Source organism: Corapipo altera, unplaced genomic scaffold, assembly GCF_003945725.1.
Source record: "Corapipo altera isolate COAL_440 unplaced genomic scaffold, ASM394572v1 46, whole genome shotgun sequence".
Lineage (NCBI taxonomy): Eukaryota > Metazoa > Chordata > Aves > Passeriformes > Pipridae > Corapipo > Corapipo altera.
Window position 1 is genome coordinate 3,584,592 of NW_020884883.1, and position 19,135 is coordinate 3,603,726.

The window sequence follows — 19,135 nt, forward strand, 5'->3', positions numbered from 1 at the left end:
CAAAACTCTTTCAGAAGTCCACATCATACAGACTACAATATCTTGTATATTATGTAAAATACATTACATCTTGCTTCCCTGAGCTCACATTTTGTGCTTCCATCTTCCCAATTTCTTTCTTTGTGTTTTGTCCATCCTGAGAAAATTTTTTTAACAACAAAAAAATAAGCAACAAAAAATACAAACCCACAACCCCCCCAAAATAGCTGATGCTTTATGTTTGGCTATTTGTTTAGGTGAGTTTCATAATGATGTGCTAATAGTCCCAAAGTGCTCTCAGCATAGTGTGTTGGGGTTTTTTCCCCATACTGTTCTATTTTCAGCTGTTCATAGTTCTTTGGATTTAGGTCTGCTAGCTGAGAAAATCCTGCAGCAAACAGAGGATCTTTCAATGGTAAAAAGTACAGGTAATTAACGTGTTTAAAGATATTCTGAGTATACACTACAAGAAAGTAAAGAAGAGTGGCTGGATCTGTCAGTTTGCTAATCATGGTTTATTTGGTCAGGGTTATTAATGACATTCTTTGGAGGGTTAATTGCTCACTTTTCTTTTGCTGAAGCCTAACTAGATGATAGGACCACCAAGACTCCATTTATTCTTTTTCTCACATACACAGGCAATATGCACCTTTAAATAGGGTGCAGACACATACAAATACTAATCAGATCATCATGTAAAATATTTAGAGAGATTTTCTTGTTTCTCCTCAAATATGCTGAAAAATTGATGTATAGTATCGCACATGATTAAGTATATTAGAAAGCAGGGTGTTTTCTTAGCTAAATGCATAGGGTAACTGTATAGTGGTGGTATAAGTTACACATAAGTGACCTGCTGTGTGAAAGTAGGAGGCTTAATTTAATGAACACAGGAAAAGGATGGGTTGTAGGAGAAGCAGCAGATGAAAATGGTGTAATAAAATCACATGAAAAATCCAAGTAGCCCAGTATTCTCCCACTGATAGGGTCCCATAATGGATGCTTAGCCCAGTCAGGAACCTGGCTCAGGAATACTGCTGTGCATCTGTCTCCCTCTGGTATAAGCCCACTTGTTTTCATTAAGTTATAGGGTGTCCATGCCGTGCTTCTCATTAACTGCCTCATCCCATGCTAACCATTCAGCTTTCTTCAGACTACATGGAGAAATTTTTTTAAATTAAATTTTCAGAAATTGTCCTGAGCTGCACTCATGAGCAAAATTAAAATAAAATAAAAGTGGGGAAAATCCCACTATAAGTACAGATGAGAAAAGCATGTGGTAAATCAAAGACAGGAAAAGTCTCAAAGAATGGCCATAAAGATTGCAAAAGGCAAGGTCTTCATGCAGTGGAGCACGGGATGGCAGGGGTTTGGCATTAACATTCAAAACATATATAATCTGGCACTTATGATGTGATCTTTTAGCCTGGGCATTTAGTGAAATGTGTATTAGTGGAGCATGAAATTTCTATGGCAGGAGTGATGTCTGTGTTTACTGGCTGTTTTCTATTGCTAACACTTTTCAGTCTGTAGTATCCTTAATTAACCCAACACTGTTTTTCAGGATGTGACTGAGAAATGGATAGGGAGTTGCTGTACAAGTTTAAAAACAATTCATAGGAAAGGAGTGACACAGGAAAATAAAAATCTAGCTGCTGTTTATTTCATAAAGCTACAAATAATACATATTAGAAAATATAAATATGTTACTTCTCCAATGGCAGCAGGGTCATAAAAGTGGAATGATTATATAAAACTGGAAATAATTCTATGGATGATAAATGGAACAATAACAGTGTCTAGCAGGTAATTTTAATCTTTCAATTTTTAAAATGCCTACAATAGTCAATTTCTATATCATTTAGATGAAAATCTAGCTTGGATAACTGAAACTATATTGACATTGCATACAGCAGATCTGGGAAAAGGTATGTGACAACAAAAGGTACAAACTGCATCTTGCTCCAGTGTTTCTCAGACCTTATACAGGGTACCAAATTGTGCCAATATGCAACGATGCAAAAGTTGAGGAGCCAAAGTCTTGTACTTACCACCAGTAGCACTTTTTTATTCTTCCAAAAGTGATACTATTGCACAGGGAGAAAAAGGTATTTGTATCCATTGAACTGAACTAACCTATTCTAAATTATATGGCGGTTTTATTGGTGGCTACAGGAACAATTACAATGTCTGCATTCATCTGAGTATGGAAAATGTTCCCGGCTCTACCTCTCTGGTTGGTGGGGACTCAAAAGTGAGTCATGGTAGAAGGACTATGGTTGTTTTCTGGTTCTTTCCCTACTGTGGTGTAAGTTTCTGGCACCCATTTGGGGCTTTGGTGTTATATTGAAAAATGAGCCTTAAAGATCAACTACAAATACTCATTGGAAAAAAAATGGTGGTTTTTTGCACACTGGTACACCAGATACTTTGCATTGGTACTGCACACAAAAAATAGCACTCTCACTTAAATGAATGTGCATGCTCCAGATGTAGTAGCTACCCCTGAAATAACAGATGCACTTAAACGTGTGTGGAGTGTGGTCTCATTGACTTCAGTGGGGCAGTTCACGTGTTTAAAATTAAACAAGTATAGGCACTTTCCCAGGTTGCAGTCATCAGGATGTCATTATACGCCTCCAGGAACTCTACAGCTCAGTGAGATCAGCTTCCTTTTGCATAAACAAATAAAAGCTTCAGAATTAAAAAAAAAATTTTAAGAGCTGTGAAGGGAGAGCGACATGGCAGGAAACAGATTTTCCAACTTCAGTGACAGATGCTGGAATGTGGAGAATGCTGGCATTGGGGTGTTACAGAGAGAGGTTCAGAGGTCTATAGAGCTGGCACAGGAAAGCTACTGGTCTAGTTCTGTTTCAGAGGGTCTTGCAGACTTGTGCAAGCACAGACAACATTCCCTGGCCCAGGGCTTGGTGTGATGAGGCAGCCTGCACAACTTGGTAACATGTTGGTAACCAGGGGCTGCAGCTGTCCTGGGGCTGGCTTCTGCTTCATTGGCACCTTTCCTTTTGACTAGAGGTTTCAGAAACCTGGGATTTAGCTCTGTCCTGACTTACAAGATGTAGCATCCTTTCTTTTGATGACTTCTCCACTCTGGATTGTGCGTTCCTCAATGCACTGAGTTGTAAGAAAAGAACAAGGCCAAAGTCTTATTGTTAAACATGAGCCAAGTAGGCTTTCTCTTACGATCTTTAAGATGAAAAGGAGACAAAGTTCAGTGGAAGCTACTTGATCTGCTGAAGGTGATAAAGGATGTTCAACACATCTGCAAGCTTCTTATTCAAATTTATGGGTTTCTCTACCATTGCATCTTCTGTGTAGCTAAAATGTTATCAGGTAATGAGTTAAAATACCTAAATTCTACTTGTTGAAAGACTAAACAAGATTCAGAACTGATATTTGAGCAGTGCATAGAATTAAAACCTTTCTGTGGTTTGAACAGATATGAGTATTATGGGATGTACCCCTTGAAGACATTGTTTTGACAGCTTATCCCTTGGAGTCTGCATGAGTTGTAAGTCTTTTATACAGAAGCTTCTTCCTTGGGTGTTGCCTTAAGGGAGTGAAGGATTGGTTTGTAACAGTGGATGGGGAGATGAAGGTTGGGAATAAATTCTGTTTACTAAAACATATACTGCTGCTTAATCTGATCCTGGGTGAGCTCACTCACATAGCAGAGTTTAGAGAAAGAAAGGAGAAAAACCTTGGCAACTTAATTAAAATGATTGGTGGTATGTATAGGGAAAGGAGAGAAGGACAAGGAAAAGTCTTGCTAGAACCAGAAGGGTAAATACTGGAGAAGACGAATTTTACTTTCAAAATAATAACTGTGTCCTGGTCAAGTATCCCCATAAATCTGTAATATAGCCTAGGATTTGAGAACTAAATCCTTTTTCTTCTAGCAATAAATTTTTGAGACAATAATTCCAGAGCTCTTTTTAAGAATCTAACACAGGAAAAACATGACTGGTTTGTATAATTTTATTCAGCAAACTAAAATTGTATTTTTCATCACTCATTTGACTATTTGGAAAGATCTTTCTGACACCACTAAATTGTTATTCAGTACCACACCTTACTTTTTGTTCAGAACTGTCCATTGACCTGAAAAAAGTATGGTCTGTCAAAGCACCTGTTTGGAAATATGATGCATGATTTCTGCCCCTCTTTCCATTGTTTAACATAAGAGGTTAGTTGGCTGAGTCTTTAAAAATAAGGTACTGGTTATTTCATACTTTTCATTACTAATATGGTGCAACTTTTCAATTTTATGAGCATATGATCACACTAAAAAATCTAAGTTCAGTGTGACAGTGGGACACAGACACCATTCTTAGAAATGTGCTGTATGGAAAGTACCTATGGAAAGTGTCTCTGCCTTTTCCCACCAGCACACAGGCACAGTATTTGTCCTGCTGGGAGGAGCTGTCAGAGCCCCCATCCAACACTGATGCGAGCCTGTGCCAGATTTGGTTCCTGGCTGCTCTGCTGAGCCTGTGTGTAGCCTCCCTATCACTGTCCTGATGTGTGCTGATTGATAGAGTCAGAATTGCATATTGCTGTGGGGAAGTTTTTAAACTACTTTTTGGTCAAATGGTAGTTGACACAGATCCCGACGTATTTAGCGCGAGGGGAAATGACTACCAAGTCTCTCAAGAGGCTGCTTTGTAATTGCTCTCACCAAAGCATTGTTATTATTACTAGTAAGAGGGCTGGAGTTGAGAAACAGCACCCATATTTGGGAGCTGGATGTACCAGGGGAAAATGGAGTAGGTAAGGAAATGTCAACAGTTGTCAGCATGCAAATTCTCCAGCAGTGAAGATACAGGAGATGGAATGTTAATTGCTTTCCTGGAGGATGCCCTCTAATATGGGAATTGCTTATACGACTATTCTGTAGTTCTACAAGCTTTATTTGAAATTCAAAACCAGCTTTTCTCATCAGTGCATACCAGCCAGAGTGACTTTTAATTTCACGTTACCCTGCAGACTTTCACCAATGTTAATTACTGTACACAGCACAGATGGTTGAAGAAGCCACCACAGAAAAGGTTGCAGAAGGACATTATGCTATAGTTTGTATCAAGATAGTGTCCTGGGAACAAAAATTAATTTGTATTTTTGCAGTTTGTTTTCTGTGTGCTTTGCATTTTAAGCTTCTTCAATATATCAATCCTTTGCTGCCTCAGCAGGTCACAGGTATTTAATCTCCATGGTGTGGAGGGAAAAGGGATAAAGGCAATAGAGCTACAGAGTTGCTGCCTGGCTCTGCTGGTACCTGCAGGTCAGGTGTTGGTGGCTGAGATGGAACAGGATATTAGAAGCTGGTTGTCTTGGGCTCTGCATAGACACCTGATAACAGACAGTAAGTGCACTGAAGAATTTACAGTTTGAAGGATGAGGTAAACAATGGGAAAAAAGAAGAAATTAGCTCCAAGTCATACAACAGATACAGGCAGACCTGGAAGAAAAATTCCAGGATCACCAAGTGTTTTGCAGCACCCACCCTCTGTGCACCCTAGTGCCTTTCTGGCATCACACACACAAGCGACAGCTGATAGAAGAGGTTACCCTTTGCCTCTTTGATTTTCTGCCAGAGGGTACCAGTAGCAGAGATCTACATGTGCTCTGGGGTTCATAGCCCACCACTCACACCTGGGCTGGCAGGGCTGAAATGAGTGCAGCAAAACTATGAAAAGGAGTTTGCAAAGAACAAGTGTCCCTTGTGGTCTGCTACCACCAGGCACAGGTGGGCAGGAGCCCCCAGCATCCCCCTGTTCACCTTGCACTCCTCACTTTGCCATCTCCTGTGGGACCTGGCACTGCACTGAGCAAGACACTGTCCACCCCTGCAACATCCCTACTCCTGCAATCATCCCACGCTGCTGCAGCTTTCATACTCATGCTGCTTCGATGGATTAAAACCTAGTAATAATTTACTGGTCCATGAAGTCTGATATTTAATCCAGGAAATGAAAGAAACATTCACAGGATTATGCACTCCCACCACCTTATATCATCAGTCTTCTTTTCAATTTTTCCAGGTAGAAACTCTATTGGGATTGTGTACTACTTACATAAGGGGAACTTGAAACCAAACAAGGCTTTCAAATGCTTAATTTGAAAACTTTAATCAAGCAGAAATGAACATATAATAACATGCAATTCTTCCTGAATTTCATATTCCGAAATAATTAACACCGGTGAAAACAGGTTCATTTTCTTACTTCATATGAGGCTTACCAGTAGAAGTTGCAGTCATATCTTTGGACTTTTTTTTAAATACAGTAATATTATAAAGAACTATTTTTTTATCAATTGGGCTAAGGTTTAGTTTGCCTAATTCACACATAGAACTATGGAGTCTCAAGAGAAAGAAATTAGAGTAAGGTAAAAATGCAGCACACACCAACACATCTAGAAAGAGATAGAAAGTCTTAGCACTGTTCTAAAAACTGGTTTTATCTAAAAAATCAAAGATCTTTGAATTGACTAGACTTAGAAGCTTTTAAAAACATATCTTTCATATAAATCACTTCCAGTGTAATGTAGACCTTTATTTTTCAAATAACTTTCCATCTAAATATGAGCACACAATAATTGCTTATTTATTAGAGTATTTTTTTACCAAAATATAAAATAATAGTCACCAATTTACTAATTTTACTTTTCCTAAAACTTGAAGTCCAAGCCCTGCTTCAACTGGAGCCTTTTACTTCTGCCAAGAATCCATAATCAGGAAAAAGCATCTCTCACCTGTCTGAGCATTTTTGCAATGACCATGTGTCATATGTGAAAAATATGTGACAGTGAGCAAGGGAGCTGAAGACTGGAGAACAGTACAACAATCTGAGTCAAATGGGTCACTGGCCCCAAGACAGAACACAAAATAAAAGTTGCCCACTAAGTAATTTATGTAATGATGATAAAACTATATTTTTTTTCACAGCATTTCTCAGTTTTTCTTACATCTTCTTATTATGTATATTCTATATTGGCTTTAATATATATTCTAGTAATTTTTTTCTGTCTGACAGCATGATAATATTCTTACACTTTCAAAATAGGCTAAACCATCTTTTCTGTCTGAAATCTTAAGCAAGTATATACAGCCACTCTGCAAACTGGTGCCTCCCCCATGCACTGCAGTAGGTTATTAACCCCAGAAACTAATGGTAGACATCTAAATTCCAATATTGTGAACAGTTGCTGCACAGCTAATTTTACCACATTCCTGCTGTTCAAATCAGAACTCACTCCTACATTTAGTATTGAAGGAGAAGAATCAGATGAAAATGTCACTGCTCTCTGGTCATGGCAGTTGACATCAGGCAAGAAGCCTCAGGATCCTCTCTTCCTGCATATCCAGCTGGCATGTGGAGGAGAGCTAGGGTGGGATGCTGGGCAGTACCCAATGCAGGAGGCAGGGTAGGGATTTATTCCCTTGGCTGCCCACAACTATCACCATGTGATGTGGAGATGGGGACTTTGATGGGAATGGAGGATGGGTTGGGTGACACTGAGAAAGAGATATATAAGGAGGAACTATTTGGAATGTGATTATGGTGGAGGGAAGGGAGGGGCAAGAGCCTGCTTTTGGAGGCACATCAGGCAGTAGGAAACAAGTCTCTAGGAAATGACACTGGCAAAACTATTTGTGTTAGTACATTTGAACTCTAACCAGCTACCTACCTTGAAAACCAAGAACAAGGCTTTTGAAGTAGTTATGGGAAAGATGTAAGAGGCAATAGAGATTTTTGAAGGAGGAAGCAGCGGAGCCAACACCCAGAGCCTTTCCTTTTGGCAGCTGACTAGCCAGCCCCAGGACATCATGAATCAAAGGCTGACAATAAACACAGAACTAAAGATACTTCTCCTCTCCGGGGCTGTAATTTTACTTGCGCCAGGCTGTTTAAGAAGATATCATAGCCTCTGGAAGGAGGCAATAGGAAACTTTAAATTCAAACAAGGAGCTCTTTCTTTTCTGGTAGAGGAAAGGGCAATTTAATTACCCTGTTCTGCTTTACTCAGTCATCATGTTGTTCCTGCTGAATACAAAGTGCTGAGCGTGAGTGGAGGTTTACTAGAAGAACCAGCACCGAGCACATTCAGTCTGTTTTGAGAAACAGCTTATTATTTATTTGCTGATATCAGTTCTGCCATTATCTCGAAGGGGAAGAGTAAACACTCTTTTTCTGATGCACTCATGAGTCCTTCCTTAAAATACACAATTACTCTGTTCTTAACTGGAGGTGTTTTTATTGCAGGGCTGCTAGCATTTCAGATGCCCTTGTGCCTTCTTGCCTATGGCCACTCTCTGATGCTGTTGAGACTTTATTGGACCTAAAAGTTTGTATTTTTAATGAAAAAAGTTTTACATCATTAAGCTTTCATGTACTTTCCATCCACCATTTTCTTCCCTGTGAAAAGACTCTATAATCCCATGCAATGATTTTAAAAATGCCAGAATAATGATTTTTAGTTAGCTGTTTCTGTAGCTAACTTGCCAAAATGCGCTTTTTAAAGCTTGGTATGGTTTTGGTTTTTTCTTGGGTCTTTGTGTGTGTGTGTGTTTGTGTGTGTATTTATGTGGGGTTTGTTGTTGTTTTGGTTTGGTTTTACTTTTTTTTTTTTTTTTATGGTTTCTTTTTTGCAAGCTTTTTGGGTAGAACTTTCTATGTCATTTAGTCCACTGCTTTATACAGTAAATGTAAGCCAGATTCTTGTTGATGCACATCTAAAATAAAGTAAATGACTACTATAGAGGTTCAGCCTTTTAAAGGGAAATAGTACCATTTTCATCAATGAACATGTTGGTTGAAAAGGTAACTGTTTTGAATTTTTTAATTAAAAGAAATATTTTTGAAGGATCTTGCTCTTTTATCATCATTTTGCCCCTATTAATTAATAATACTAATCTTCAAAAGTATATGGATATTTTCTTATCGAAGGGTAAAGAAAACGGAAGTCCTTTATGCATGCCAAAAAGCATTTACAGAGGACCATTTTCTTTATCTCACTGAAACTTCAGACAGAGATGTTGAGTCACTTACAGAAGGAATTCGGATGTCACTATTATAAAAATATGTGTTTTTCTACTGGTGAAACTTCATAAACTTCAAGTTCTTAAAGCTTTTCTACCATCAGATAAAAATATTTGAAGAACTCCTGGATTGAGATGATTGTTTATTATTCTTTAGGTTTGACATTTTATGATCCTCCACAGACTAGACGAGTAATTTTATCAGTGTTAATTCTAACCAGATAATCAAACAAAGTGTGAGTAAAAACATTGCCACTGGGGGACAACATCCCCTCAGAGACCTCATTCACATTTTCCTTCCTCTGGACCCTCCTTCTGGCTCTCATCTCTGTCCTCCACATCCTTTTACCTCTGTAAACACATAACATGACAAGGTTGGGGGATAATCTTTTATGAGAACAACTTCTGTATTTGAAAGAAGTAGATAAGCTTTCAGGAACACAAGTCCTTCTTTGGGTATAAAACTGAAGCAGCAACCTTCAGAGCTAAATCCTAGCTTCTCTATTTAATTAGATGTGTAAATCATTTAAGACAACTGAGAGTGGCTGGGCAGCTTGAGACTCGGGAATAGCGTGGGGGATGTTAGATAAGATAAGGTGATTATCACTTACTGAAGAAAAAAATAAAAGAACAGGTAATGGAACAGGTAATGGATTGCCTAAGGAGGAGAGGAAGGTTAATGGGGGTTGGGAGGAGAGACACCACAGTATTCCATTAGAAACGTCTATTGACTCACAGTTTTAGGGATCTGAGTTCCTAGCTTCATCTTTTAGAAGTGTTTTGTTTACTTAGTAAGGAAAGCAACAAAAGAGGAATCAGTGAAACAGAAAAAGAGAGCACTGCTGCTCTGTGGCTTGGGTTGGAAAGCCGTGTTCCTCTAGGGCAGGACTCAGAAAGGGTATGCAGTGGCTAAAAAGTAGAGCCACAGAAGTATTGGAGAAGAAAAAAGAAAATACATTTTGGCTGTGGAAAGAGTAATTGTTTGAGATGGAACCAACTCCACAGCTGTGCAGCTGTGCAGGATGAGGTGACATACAGTGATTTTCACAGTTACAAGAACTTCTTCCAGAGCTCTTTTATATGACATTGTATGCATTTACCTAAAGGAAAATTGCCAAGAACAGCTCAATGGGGGAGAGGAAAATTCTTTAAGATAACAGCTATAATAAAGATTATGAAGATGTATCTTACCAAGAAACCATTATTGCAGGGAGGCTCTAAGTAAGATAAAAATTAAGCATTATAGCACACTGTGAATTGTATGTCATAATAACTGCACCATACTGATATACCAATGCTTCCAAAAACCTTTACACTGTTGTTTCTCTTTTTTCTCTGTAAGCTCCTGATTCAGGGACAAGATCATTCTGTGCTAATAAAACATGCAATCCATGAAATGATCTTGCTAGTTACAATGCTGTAGCAAGTCTTCTCACAAATCTGGAAATTATCTTCCAGCTGTAAATAAAAGCCATTAAAAAGCCTTATAAGTCAACACTCTGTTTATAACCCATCTCTCTATATGGAGACTGACTGATTGTGCTTTATATTTAGACATTTTAAGAAGCAGAGGCTCTTTAGAACTTAAAGCACAATAGCATGAAATAATTTACTGTTGTTTGAAGAAGATTTTCAAATGCTTCTCCAGGTGTCTCTGAAGTGATTGCTGCTTCAGAGTGACTGCTGCTGGTGTGAAAGCTGGAGGACAGAGATGCCCAGTGTCATGCCAGCTCCTCAGCAGGTGGGGATCAGCTTACTTCCATCACTTCCACTAATTCACACTAGCCATTGGCTTGGCTTCTTACCACACTATCTGAGTTATTTCTAACTACAAAGTGTCATGTTCAATTAGCAGTGGCAGAGACAATGGATAAAAATTGTGTAAATTTCATTCATAGCTCACTCGAATGCAAAAAAACCTGCTAAGAGCAACCTAGCTTTAGAAGAAGAGAGCTGTTCTGTGGTACCTCATGTCTAAGGGTATTTGTCCAGCTTATGTTCACAGACCTCTGGAGTTTTCATGCCCTTCATTGTCTCAGGGGTATTTCACAATAATGGGAATCTTTCGGCAAGAGTCTGAGTGCTCTATAGATTCAACAGAACAGTGGACTGAATACCAGATTCTGAGCTGTGTAGTTTGACTGCAGTTTTCTGCAGTTATCCAAGAATTTTAATTCTTAATTATAGAATTCATAATTCTATGGAGAAAACCTACTCTCCCATGCCAGCAGGCCTAGGACTGAGTTTCTTTCATCACTCATGCAGCCATATCCTCACCTCTAAAGCTTTGACCTGTGACCTTGTTCTTTACCATCTCTATCCATCAGAATAAGTAAGATCAACTGCTCAGTTAAACCCCTTTGTTGCTCCACCCATCCCAGGCTGAAGGTTCTTCTCCAGAGGACAGACTACAATGCATTCCCACAGACCCACTGGGAGCAGTGATCTTCACAGTTTGCTGTCACTGAGCAACCAGTTGTGAATCAATTGATGGACATTGATCTCACAGCCAGTGTGAGTTGTTCTGGCCCAGGCAGTTTTGCGCAGAAATTAGACCTGGTCCTAAGCAATGTCCAAACAGAATCTCTGTGCCTCTGAGCCACTCCTTGCCTGTGAAAGTCATGCACTGAAATGGTCACTGAAACAGGGACACTTTTACAGCAAGAAGTAAAACCCGAAAAGCACCGTTTTCTTCAGCTATGTCTGTCCTACACGAAGTCTTCTAGTCTGTTTAAACTGATCCAAGCCAGTCTTTTATTCACAGAGTATTTGGCATGAGCTACAGCTCTTCAGCCAGTCCCAGCTGGAGTCACTTAGCGTTCCATTCTCAGCTGTGGCAGGTGTATATGCCACCTTTGGCTGGCATTATTCCTAGAAATACCTGGGGAGTAAAAGTGACACTGAAGAGACAATATTTGTGTTACATGCTTTTTCCCAAGTAGTTTGGGTCTTACACCAAGTAAGTATTCCTTAGAGCCCTCCAAAGCTCTCACGGACCTTAAAGTTATTTCTCTGTCACAGAAAACTTTTTACTGGTCATAAACTACTCCTGAGTTTTATGAGAGTTATCAGTCACACTCTGGAAGAACACAGTTCAATAAAGTGCACCAGGACACAAAAATAATTCCCGGCAGAAGACACCAGCATGATGGGTGATTCACCCATAGGAGGATTACAGTAAATTACACAGCAACCTGGAAAGCAACAGCAGTAATGAACACAGGAAAGCAAATATGATTTTATATAGTAGGAACTTGATATGTGAAGGGAAGTCAAGATCAAGTTGAGAAAATGATGACTGAGCATAATCAAACAGCTATATCCATCTCATTAAAACAAGTTTATTTTCAGCTCATTACTTTGATATAACTTTCTTATGAATACGTGCTACATCTTTAGTCTTTAAGGAAGGAAGCTGAATAAAACTGACCATCAAAGAAGGTTTATTTTACCCATGTTTTGAGATACGTGAGCCACATGTCCACTCAGGTACCAGGGGATCTTTCCCACAGTACTGTGAACTGGAGGATTTTGTAGCTGTCTGTAGCTGCAGATCTATGCTGGAGGCTGTCTCCTCTGTACCTACCTCCTGCAGCTGCTGCAGGGGTAGATCAGGGCATCCTGGCAGCTCCTCCAGATACAGAACGACAAAATTCACCATGATTGGAAAGAAAGGGGTAGGAGCACAGACTGTGCCTGTGCACATCAAGACCACATCATGGAGAGTGGTAAGAAAGTCTCTCTTCTGCATCCGATTACCTGCAGATAATCACACTGTGGGTCACTCTGTGAATCTTACCTACTTTCCCAGAAAACTATCAAAAAGGCTTTGTTCCTTGAAAGCTAAAGGAAAGAACAGGATGCATGGACTGAAATGTCTTTGTTACAAAAGGCGTAAGAAGTGGGCTCAAGTCTCAGTGGGGAGTCAGCTTCCAGAGGAAACACTGAAAACTCTCTTCAACTGAGTGACAATACAGTAACATGAGAGAATACTGAAAACCCCATGTTTTTTGGATACAGAGAGGATATGTGTTTCCTTCAGTTTTGGGAAGTAGGTCTACACCTTTTACTGGGTAATGATGATGCTCTAAAAGAGGATTTTAATCGAGATTTACACATGGCTGAAAATCTGGTCTATTTGGCCAAATTCTTTTAAATACAACTCCTCCTGCAATTACTGAGAATTCCATTAGCAGGAATAAGCAAGCTTGTTTTAGCCTAAGAGCTAGCCCAGGATCGGCCATCACTCTACTGCTTTTATGACATTTTGGTGAATGGAGAGGAATTCGATGTTCTTCAATGGCTCATGTGAATTTGAAAATCTCTTCAGCTATTAGAGCATGGGTATAGAAACATCAATCACAGTATTATAAGCACTTGAAAAAAACGCAGTCAGGATGTTTCTTTGTTCCTATGCATATTTAATAATAATGCATTCCCTTCTGAGTTTCCTCATTTAAATAGGGGTATCTGCCTGCAGCGCAACATGCTGTTGGATTAAAGCTACAAAACATGCAGACATCAACAATATGTTGCTTTCTGGCAGCAAGGGTTCGTTGTACCTTGTTAGTTAAGAGTTTCGTTTTCAGCTCAGTATCTTGTGTGCAGGATTGGCTGAGGCCTCAGGCTTTAAATTAATGTTTTAAAGGAGACAGAAGCATTCCAGGGAAGAGAAATTACCTGAAAAATAGCACCTCTTCCTGCATATAATTCTACTCCACAATTTTGACATCTGAATTAAGTTAGATTTGTGTCTCTATTCCTATTTCAAAAGGAAATTTTTCCACACTTCAGTTTTAGAGAGAAAGGACCAAAGAAAAGAGAGATGCAAAAGGAACTAGAGAGGACTTCCATTTGCAGATAACAAACAAGTTATAAACACCAAAACTAAACGAAGGTTCAGTAATTATGCTAGAAGGACTTACAGACAAAAACAGAGCCTAGGACATTGATCCAAATATTTAACAATATGAAAATGGATGCTTTTGCATTTCAGAAAATATGTACTGAGAAATTTGAAATGGAAGTAACTGATTTCTCAAGCACATAAATTGAGTGAAGGTAAGGTGGAAAGTAATTGTTTAATAATCATTACTGCCCAAGGTTTTTTTGTTATTCTTTCCTTAACCAAGGAGAAGTAGATGATTCAGTGCAACTGTAGAAACTTTATCATTTTTGTGTGCTTTATTCCTTGGGAGGACTCATGACACAATTAGTAAATTTTCCACCATCAAGCTTTCGCAAGGACAAGGCAAGACTTCAGTTACATTGTGCACAGGGTTTTAGCGCCATCTTTATCAGCTCTGATTTTGGGCCCGCCAGAGCTTGGCATCTGCCATTTTAGAGACACACAAATGTCAGTGTACTTTAAAGGAAGGCAGTATGTTTTGTTAAACCAAAGAATAATTTAATTTTACCAGAATAAAGGAGGCATAAAGAAGAATTAGGATCTACAGTCTTGGTCTCATGTAGAGGGAAACCCAAATATAGCCCAAACGGTTTCTTATTGCTGAAATTTTTATGAAAACATTTAAGTGATTTTAGATTTCAAAACCATATGAAAATGCAGAAAGCTTCTGTCACTTCTCTATTCCACATTCACCCTTTGCTTTTATCTCATGTCTCTTTATAGCACAAATTCTGATGTGGCTGGAGTAAGCAAATGCAGCTAATAAAGTAGATGAACTCTGCATCTGACTTTCAGCCTTGCTACCTTTGGCTACTGGAGCTGCTGATCAACAGTAAAAGATAATTTCTTTTAATAATGGATTTAGGGCTGAACAGGGTTCACACTGCCTGTCATGATTTTCACTCCCACTTAATATCTCTTTGGGAAATGAACAGTGACACAGTATAAGATAGTGGCCTCTGCCCAACTGTGCTGAGAGAGGATGTTGAGGCTAATGTAGTTTCAGACAAAATAATTTGGCTCTGCAAAAATAATCAATCTAAGTTCCAACTTTATAACATGACATTACAGTATAAATACACTTTTTAATTCTACTTTGGTAGGAGCTTGCTAGCGGATGGCCTTGGACAGACCTACAGTTAATGTGAATGAATGGAAATGGGTGAAGACCTCAGGGGGACTCAGAATCTGTTGCAGCAGATGTTCACATGTTTTTCACTTTCCACTCAGAAACATCCTTATTTTGCTATTTCAGGAATGTTTGAATGAGGTACTTTCCAGTACCGAGGAGAGAGAGGGGAAAGAGATGCTGGAGCCAATAGTGGTCCAGCAGGTAGCAGTGAGCTGAGGAGGACAGGGGTGTTGGGATGGATCAATCCATTTAGGAGAAGATTCATAACGGAAAATACAGGGGCAAAATCTAGTCTTCTATGATATATTTGATCACATTTTCTCCTTGTGGAGCTCATGGGATTGCTACATGCATTTCAGCCCCTTGGACTGAAATTTTGTAAATGTGGAGGGCTTATATTTGGTTGTATAGTAAGAAAATAATGCAAATAACTTACTTCTGCCCTTAACTCAGTCTGAAGCAAAATCTTGTTTACATCCAGGGTACAGCAGTTCTTCTTTTACCAACTTGTACACACAAACATTTTTACTGATTTTATATTTCTGATTAGGCTTACTTTTTACTGAGGCTGCCAATCTGACTGAAAGGAATCTATACATGTGGGGTTTTATTCTCTTCACTTCTTCCAGTTCTTCAAAAAATTTGTGAAGATAAGTAACATTTTTGTCTCCATGAGGGATTGTATCACTTTCAAAGATGTTTTAGTCCTTATAATGAGAAATATGTGGAAAAGCTTTCAAAATGCTACTGCATTATCAAGGTGCCTTGTTCTGCATATTCTGAATATTCAGGAATTCAGATTAAGGAGGTGTTGAAGTCAATGTGGTTCACTTGGGGATCACTTGGGAAAAACAAGGGTTCACTTGGGAAAGACAACAGCACAGAGTAGGAGAGTGAGGCCAGGACCCCAACTCAGAAAGTTTGCTTTTCAGACATGCTAACTGTAACTCAAGGCGAATTTCATTGAAATGGGGGTTGTTCACTAAGCCTTGTGAGTCTCCCCACAGTTTCAGGAAAGTTTTTTGGAGGTTATTTCGAGACAAGTAAAACATGTGGAACAACATATAGGTGTGCCCATTAAAAAACATGAAAAACACTGCAAAGCCCAGTTTGATTTTATGTAGTATAACCATACACTTCTGTGACTGCTTCTCAAACTGTGCTGTAGAAATTCTTCACATAAGTTAGAATTTATTTTCTTTTTACTTTATGTAATTAATCTCTTAGTGAAAAAAAACATTTTTTTTTTCCATATTGATTGTCATCCAAAATCTTAGCGCTATGAAGCAGATGAATTACCATGAACTCTATTTGCAGATGCACGGTCTTGGCTATCACAGCAGCATGTGAGAAGTTCAAGGTCAAACAGTGAGGCAAAACTGAGGGAGAAAACATGCCCTGCACATCCTGATTCCTGTTGCAGCATCTCTCTGCTGATTCATCATCCAAATTAGTGTGGGCATGAAGGGAAGGGTTAAGAAAGATGCCAAAAATCAGTTTACCTAGACAGATGATATAAAGCAGAGGAGAAAGAGAATGCACCATGTCTTTAAATCCCTCCCCCTGCCTAAAGGCAGGTTTATGTATCTCTGGCTCTGCCAGTCCTGTTACTTTTTTGTCCAACCAGTTCTTAAAAAAATGACACTGGTAATCCCCTCCCTTTTTTAAGCAATCTCTTCTGGGAACTGGGCTGTATATCCTGGATCTCCAGATTTACCTTTCCTTGCAACAGTTCTGGGGAACAGGCATTCACATACTGACTTCTTGTGGCTAACTCCACAGGATAAGACATTGTGCAGGCTACTGGCTTTTGGAGTACTTGTTCCATGAATAGGAGCTGGAGCAATAAGGGAGCTTTTGCATTGACTGGTGAAGGGTGAATGTAAACTGTGTGTATGCATGTAAAGGGCTGCAGTTGTATGTAACATAAATTCTGGTAGCTATAGCCCTTTCGTAAAAGTTATAATGTGCTCTGACCCAGCTAGAGAGCTAGGCTAATGCTGCTGTGGGTATGCACAAGTCAGCAAAGAGTTTCAGAGGGTCTTTCTGAGACAGTGAGACCCACAGTTGCTTTGGAAGAAGGGGAAGGGCAGTGAGGAGGGAATAGGGAATTAGGAGTGAGCAAGGAATAGAGGGAAACAAAATATTGGAAAGTTTGTGAATTTTTAAGATATTAAAATACAGAAGTGGTAGGGCTTTTTGATAAAACCTAAGGGATGGGTTTTCATCCTTGCAGCCCTAATGGCAGAGAATAAAATATTAATAAATCACATTTCCTTTTTTTTAATTGAGTCTTAGTGGGTGCTTTTTTAATATCACTTCTTATGTACCCAGTACTTACTCTGTCTAAATATCAGTACATCAGTTAATATCTGTAAATCAAGACTAACATGTGTCTCTGAGCACATTACTTGTTCCTAGTGACTACATTCATTGAAATGAATGTTGTATTTTAATAATTGATGTTTCATATGCTATATTTTGCCCTTCTTTGCACCGGGACCTTATCCAAATGCATCTGAAACACTCCTAGTAAATGGAAGGTAATGATAAGTGAAACGACAATGCAATCTTTTCCCTATCGAAGATGGACAGAATTTACATGCTAAATTCAAGTGAATTTCAGCTTAGTTACTGGATCCTTGTCAAAGTGCTAAAGAATTGAAGTTTTGTGATACCTTCCCCAAATTCACTGGAAAGGAAGTCATGAAACATTCATATAAGTAAATTACAGCTCCACACCCTATTAGTCATAGAACTTGAAAGTAATTTGAAATCTTGAGTAGATATGAATTATTGAACAATGTATGAAAATGAAAGAAAATGGGGACTATAACTTGCACTTCCACCATTTCTGTAAATTGCTGCTGTGGTCCCTCTCTTCAGTAATTTCAGGGCTGTGTTAAAAGAGCAGCAGAAACCTATAATATTTTAAAACAGTAGGATCCTTATTACATAGCAAAGCCAGAAGGCAGCAGCAGATCAAAGATGAGAAAGGACTTAAAAGGGAATGTGGAGAGTTTCAGTTAGTCTCACCTGAGCTCATGGCTGGGTTGAGTCCTACACCTTTTTAAACTGGTTGCCCTCCTTGCCTATGGTTGGTGGAGAAGGACACCATATTTTGTTAAAGACAGCTGGGACAAGCTATGAAAGTATGCTCTAGCATCATCCCTGGCAGTGGACATGAATTGTGTCCAAGATCTCTGGGATGAAAGAGGCAAAGCGAAGCTACAGAAACATCTCAAACATTTTGAGTAAGTGTCGTTAGATGAAAAGGAGTCTAAAATGCATTTAATAATCCAGCAAAATTTCCAGTCCTCCAGGAAAAGAGAATAACAGAATATCCATTAAATGTATTAAAGATCACAGCAAATTTTGAAGATACCTGTAGACTTCTTATAATACAAGAAGGGGCATTGCAGAATAGCTGTATAGAGATACAGATTCAGCTTTTAAAATTGGTCTATGAGTAATCTCGAATTTTGAAAAAAGCTTTTTTTCCTGGTGTTTAGTTTTTACCTATTCCGAATATAATTTTTATGTGGCTATTTACCTAAACAATTTTAGGATTCTTCTTTATTATTTTCTCTTTTTCTTGGTATGAAGGTCTGAGTGGCACTTTTTTTATTGCAAACAACCAAGTCTCATTCAACTTTCTGAACTCCTCAGCACCAGTGCTTTTACTCATTAGCTCTTCCTGTATCCTACATATTTCTCTTCTGGAACTAAATAATCTTTAATATGAGCTCTTTTTCTTAACTCTTCTTGTTATTTTAACCCCACATGAAGAACTGTGGCCAGCATTTTTATGATACCTTTAAGTTTTAACAAGACTGGATACAAATCCTTTCTTTGTTCAGGTAGGTGTTTCTCAGTCGCAAACAAATTTCTTCACTGTCAAACCAGATATTTCATTTTCATGTCTAATTTATATCTGGGACCTGTGAACCTTCTATTGTCTTTCATAGTATTTATCTTCCTGTATTGTTAATATTTTTTCTAGTAATCCTAAGGAATCTTTTTCTATACCATCACCACTACTGAAGAGACTACA